General features: G+C 60.1%; 2 non-coding genes across 2 annotated transcripts; one reads left to right on the forward strand and one right to left on the reverse strand.

The window, feature by feature from the left end:
* Positions 1-1,521: 1,521 nt before the first annotated feature.
* On the forward strand, positions 1,522-1,615 carry TRNAI-UAU (transfer RNA isoleucine (anticodon UAU)). Its single transcript has 2 exons — positions 1,522-1,559; positions 1,580-1,615. It is a non-coding gene; the product is annotated as a tRNA-Ile (tRNA).
* Positions 1,616-2,687: 1,072 nt separating this feature from the next.
* TRNAH-GUG (transfer RNA histidin (anticodon GUG)) lies at positions 2,688-2,759 on the reverse strand. The gene has a single exon. It is a non-coding gene; the product is annotated as a tRNA-His (tRNA).
* Between the last annotated feature and the right edge of the window lie 3,197 nt (positions 2,760-5,956).

Here is a 5,956-nt window from a genome sequence, read left to right on the forward strand (position 1 = left end):
CTGGGATGGGCCATGTTTGTCCCTGGGCCTCCGTCGGCCCTTGGCTGCTCCTTGTGGCGGCCCCCCCAGGGCTGTGCTCATGTCCTGGTGGGCGCACGGTGTCCCCACCACCCACCTCCTGCCTGCTGCCTGGAGGTGGACGTGCCTCATTTAGACCTTCCTCCTCTCTTGCCGCATGGCTGCGGTTGGTTTTTTTAGCGCTTTCTTGAATTAGGTTTTCAAAGCAGCACCTAGTAGCTTCTTGTAAACTACAGGCAACTCACAGCTGCTTGACTGCCCTGTCAGCCTTTTTCAAATCCTGGGCTCCTTGAAGCCTGTCCATGCGCCTCCTCTGACCCAGGAACACAGCATCTCCCTGCCCTTCATCAAACACAGGAAGGGGCTTTGTGGATCCTCCCAGAGGAGCGGGTGATGGCCGTGTCCTTTCGGTCTGTTGCTGGGAGAAGCCTCTTCTTCGGTCGTCTTCCTTGTCCCAGTAACGCCTGATGCTCCAAACACTGCACTCTCCCTGCAAGTGCTGCCTCTTACTAAGCACCTGCTTCACTGGCAGACATTCGGCGTAGTAAAGAGGCAAAGGCTTTGGACCGCCTTGCTGCTGCAGGGACCAACAAATTGCCAGGGAGGTCCAGAAGCTGAGTACTCAGCCAGTACTGTTTTGCCCTGCCTGTGCGCTTAGTTGGCAGCTTTCCCTGGCCATGCAACTCATGAAGTGGTGCTGACCCTGATTTCCAGAAAAGTGCTTGTCAGTTTAAAAGAGAAGAACTGGTTTTCAGTGGGGAGTTGGAAGGGCGACGTTCTGCTGCTTTGGGGGACTGCCCGCTGGCTTTTCTGGTGCGGTGACCCTTCTGTCTCGTCTCGCTCTGAGAGCTCCGTGAGGTCCCTCTTGACCCTCCCTGTGTGGAATAGCTACAAGATGCTGCTGCAGAGACTACTGGACTCTGACAGCCAGGCAGGGGTTAGGCCAGAGCCCAGATGCCCTCGGGAGCAGAGCGCAAAGCCAGAAGCCCATTGGCTCCCCCACGAGATGTGGTTTGGGACCAGTGTTCTCTGCTGCTGCTCTCCGTGTCCTTCTTGGCTGCCTTAGCCCCTCTCCAGCCTCCACTCCCATTGGCCCAGCATGGCTTTGGCTGCTCTGGGTCTGCCCTTACTCACGGTCCCTGTGGCAGTCGGGTGTCCTTCTTCTGCCTCCCCTCGCCCCCTCCCCCGGCTGTCTTCACTACAGGGGCTTTCTGATGCACTCAATGGCCTCACAGGGCTGCCACAGCAGCGACCTCACTGTCCCAGCCCTGGGTCGCCTGTGGCCTCCCTTTTCCTGCCTCTAGCCAGCTAAACCCTGCCGAGGGGCACTTTGCCCTGGCACTCCGTGCCCTGGTGAATGTTGCAAGCCTGGCACGCAATGGCTGCTCCTTGCTGGACGAGACAAAGAGGAAAGCACTTGAGGTGCCCGGTTAATGCTGAAGAGCCATGGTGATCGCAGGCAACAATGGTTGCTCGTGGGCTCCAGTCCGCCTCTCCAAGCGTGCTCCAGTGGCGCAATGGGCCAGCGCGCAGTACTTATACAGCAGTGCTAAGCGGAGGGATGCTGAGGGTGTGAGTTCAAGCCTCACCTGGAGCATGGGCTTTTGATCATGCACTGCCTCCTCTTCCCTTGGGCGGTGCAGCTTTCTAGCAGCGACATCTGTCTCAAGCCAGACATCCCGGGACCTGCCAATACAGACACCTTGGAACACCAGAAGCGCTCGGGGCCGTTCCAGGCTTGACCTGGGCTCTGCCCGCATAGCACTCGGTTTGGGGCCCCGGAGGCAGAGCTGGGCTCTCCTCCCTTCTCTTCCGCAGAGGATCCAGACCCCACTCAGGGCGCAGATGCTAACATTTTCCTTTGCTCTTCAGCATTTGCCCTCCAGGCGGACACTCTCCCAGCACCAGCTGCCCAGCCTCACTGTGGCAGAGCCTTCCTAGCCAGCCTTTCCCCCTGCAGCCAGGCCAGGAGGAAGCACTCCTGGCTCTCTACACGCGAGCACTGCGGTGGAGCTGCAGGCAAAAGCTGCTGCCTCACAGCGCCTCTCACTCTGCAGCAGGCAAGGGAGAAAGGCAGCTCTGCCTTTCCAGGGAGGGTTTCTTTCCCACAGCCAGCTTACAGCTTGGCCGGAACAGGACTTAAGACTTCCAGCATGGTGGCATAACCTCAGAAAAGTCACACGCTCCCCCTGAAGAAAAAAAAAAAGCGACTTCTTTCTCCCAGGGAAGAGCTACTTGTGTTGGGGGTCTCTATGGCGTGGGATGGCAGTTGCGGGTGGGCTGGGGCTGCAGGGCAGTTTGTGTGTGGAGCTGAGAGTGCCCTGACTGCAACACGGAGAGCAAGGGCAAGGGAAAGGAAAGGTGAAAAGCTGGGCACTTTCCAGGCAGAGTCTCTCAGTTCTCAAGCTTGGCCTGGAGAACGGAGAAGCTTGACTGCTTTCCCAGAAGCAGGGGTAGCTGTCACGGCAGCCCCCCAGCAGAAGACACTGCACGATCACTAGAAACCAGGAAATCATTTTAGGCACGAGCCCACTGAATGTTTCGAACTTCCTAGGAAGAGCTGCCTAGGCCATGGCATCTTTGGAAACAAACCCCTTGGCCTACCCTTGCGGGTGCCTCCCGTGTCTTTTCCAACTCTCCTTTTCACCCGGCGGGCTTTGCAAAACCATTGCTGTGACTCGGATTCGAACCGAGGTTGCTGCGGCCACAACGCAGAGTACTAACCACTATACGATCACAGCTGCCCATGTGATTGCCTTTCCTCCTCGGGCCATTTGTCCCTCCTGCCTTCTGCCCTCCTGCGGAGCAGCCAGAGCTGTCAGGTGACGGCAGGCTAGCAGGGAGAAGTCAGAAAATGCGAGTCTGTGTCCTTGCAGAGCAGCACCCGAACAGCGCAAGCCCTCATGTGCCTCCCTGGGAGAGGGGAGGCAAACTCACGCTCTAGATTCACCTTTTCAGAAGTCTCAGTTCTTGGGGATGGCAAAGAACTGGACTGAAGGAAGTTACGGGGCATGTCCAGGGGCTGGCGATGAGGAAAGGACAACTCTGCAAAGAGCGGCCCCGCGTAGCCAGCTGGACAGAGGGTGGTGTAGGGGGGAAGGCAGGTGCATAGCACAGGGGATACGAACTGCTCCGTGCCCAGCCCTGGCTCTTTCTGCTCAAGTGTCCCCTCCACCACGCACCCTGGGGTGCAGTGTGAGCCTGTGGGCGCACCTCCACAAAGAGCGACGGTCCTTTCCCCACTTGCTCTGCTCCTGCTGCTGGGAGAGGTCCTGGCGAGAGGTTGCAGCTGCAGGAGTGCTGCGCTGGGTGGCGGAGGTGGCTCAGCAGAAGGGAGCTGCTCCTCGCCTGAGCTACGTTGCAGCCATGCCCGGCCCTGGCCGCCATGCACCTCGCTGACCCTGCCCTTCCCTGGCTGACCGGGCTCCAGAGCTTGGCCTCAGACCCGTCTCAGCACTTTGGACTTGGCTGGCAACCACTGCTCTGTGCCTGGCCCTCGTTCCTGACACTCAACCAGCTCTCCCTTCTTGCTCGGGTGCTGAGGGCCTGTGCCCTGCCAGGGAGGTCCCTGCCTCACTGGCCTTGCTATGTCCCTCGCAGCCTGCTTGCCTGCCCTCGGAAAGCAGCCTGCTCCCACTGCTGGCTGCCACCTGCAGCAAGAGCGTGCTCACGTTTCGCACTGTGCTGCAAGGACAGCCGGAAGGGGCATCGGTCCCCTGGCGAGAGGCAATCCAGACTTCCCCCAGCCCAACCCATGCACCAGGACAGGAGTGTTGCAGTCTGGTGGGTATAGGTGAGTGGTGCAAGGAGCTGGATTTTGGCTCCGGTTTCTTGGAGAGGTGGGTTTGAAGCCCGTGCTGTCGGGCTTTGTTGTCTCAGGCTGCTGTGATTTGTGCCCAGCTGTGATTTTCTGCTCAGGGACTTTCCAGGTGCAAACCTGTGTCCAGCAGTGACCAGCCTCCCCGCCGACCGCCACCTTGCACTCCCTGGGCCTTCCCGCTGCAGGGTGCCTGCTGCCCAGAGGCTCTGGTTGAGGGCCTCGTTCTCAGAAAGAAGGAGGAATGCCTGCAGAGTTGCGTGGGAAGGCTCGGGCTGCCATGGCAATTTGTCTTCCTGACCGGCTGTGGGGGGCTGTGGTTGGAGGGGTTGGTCCCCTGCAGGGCAGGGCTGGTGCCCACCGGTGGGTGCACAGGCAGGCTGGGCCTCTCCTCCCTGGTGGTCTAGTGGTCAGGATTCGGCACTCTCACTGCCGCGGCCTGGGTTCGATTCCCAGCCAGGGAAAGGCTTAGGGTTAGGGCTAACCCTATTGCCACAGCAAGCGAGGCCTTTCACCTGGGGGGCAGCGTGGAAGGAAGGGGACCCTATCAGACGCACAGGAGCTCTGAGCAGGCACGAGGAACAGGGCGTTTCCTCTGTTGCAACAACAGCCATCCTGGGCTTGCCTGTGCAGCCAGCTCCAGGGCAGCCCTGTCTTCTGCCAAATCCCCTTGCAGAATACCCTTTCCTTAGGGCTCCTGGGAGGCGCTGGGTGACAGAGAAAAGGTCTCTGGGTCTGCGGGACGTGACTCACCTGCCGCAGGAGCTGCCTTGTCTTTCAGTCCTAAGATCCCTGCACTACCCAGTCCCACAGAGGCAGGAGCAGGCGACTCTGCAGTGAAGCTTTGCTCTGCACATGCCAATGAGAGACCCTTCCCATGCTTCCTGGTGCAGACGGGGCCAGAAGGCCCAGGGAGGAGCTGAAATGGGCTCCTGGGCCCATGGGCAGGGTGTGTGGAGCATTGCTGGTCAGGGCCACTGAGGCCCTCAGGGCCCTGACAGCACCCAGGTGTCGCGTCCTGCTGCTACGCCACAGGGGACTCGCAATAACAACCAGTGCTTAGGCCCTGCTGATAGTCACAGCCTGAGCCAGCCCTTGGTTCTGTTACGTCCTGGACAACTCCGGTCACTTTGAAAGAAGCCCTGGAAACAAGCCCACCTGCCCCCCACACTCAGCCATGGCACAGGTGTTCCTCAGTGCAGCGAGATGTTGGTGCACAAGGGGTGGCGCTTAACGCTCCCAGACCCGATTTTGCATTCGCACGGCCTTTGGCACGGTTTGGAGACGGTCCTGGCGGACTCTTGGACAGTGCCCGGGGGGAAAGGAAGTAGCCGTTGCTGAGAGCACAGCTCACCGAGGCAGCACACAGGTGCAGCAGTTTGAGCCAAAGGAGGCTGTGACCTCTCGCAAGCTCTAACAGGCTCCAGCGAGCTCTGTCAGCCATTCCTGAGCACAGGGCGCTTGGAGCTCTAGTTCCACCTAGAGTCGTGATGAGGGAAGGTCAAGCAGCCGTCCAGCAGGTGCCAGCGAGAGACCTGTACCACAAGCGCTGGGCCCAGTACAAGAAAGACATGGCCATGCCGGAGCGAGTCCAGCAAAAGGCCTCCGAGAGGCTTGAGGGATTGAAGCATCCGTCACACGAGCAGAGGCTGAGAGAGCTGGGATTGTTTAGGCGGGAGACGCAAAGGCCCAGAGGGGCTCTTGTCGGTGTGTCTAAATACGCGATGGGGGGAGTAAAGAAGACGGAGCCAGACTCCAGAGCCCAGGCAGACTCCAGACTCCAGAACCCAGAGAGGCTGTGGTATACCTAACCAGCACCAGCCCTTGCTTTGCCGAGGCTCCTCTTTATTCCTTCCTTCCTTTATCCCTTCCTTCCTTCCTTCAGGGCAGAGCTCAGCACAGCCCCTGCGGCCAGCAATGGCAGCGCAGCGTCCCCATCTGGGGCCACCACACTGGTGAGCTCCCCCTCCCCGCCCCCGCCATGGCTCTCGCTGCGCCACGGCGTGGGGTGGGGGCAGCACCCCAAAACAGCCAGCGCAGCTGCCCTTGGCTGAGGTGGGCAAAGCCTGGCAGGGTCTGGGGGAGGGTGTCGCGGGAGGCCTGGCAGCCTCTTGGTGACGC

The sequence above is a fragment of the Struthio camelus genome, chromosome 10 (genome assembly GCF_040807025.1).
Source record: "Struthio camelus isolate bStrCam1 chromosome 10, bStrCam1.hap1, whole genome shotgun sequence".
NCBI lineage: Eukaryota > Metazoa > Chordata > Aves > Struthioniformes > Struthionidae > Struthio > Struthio camelus.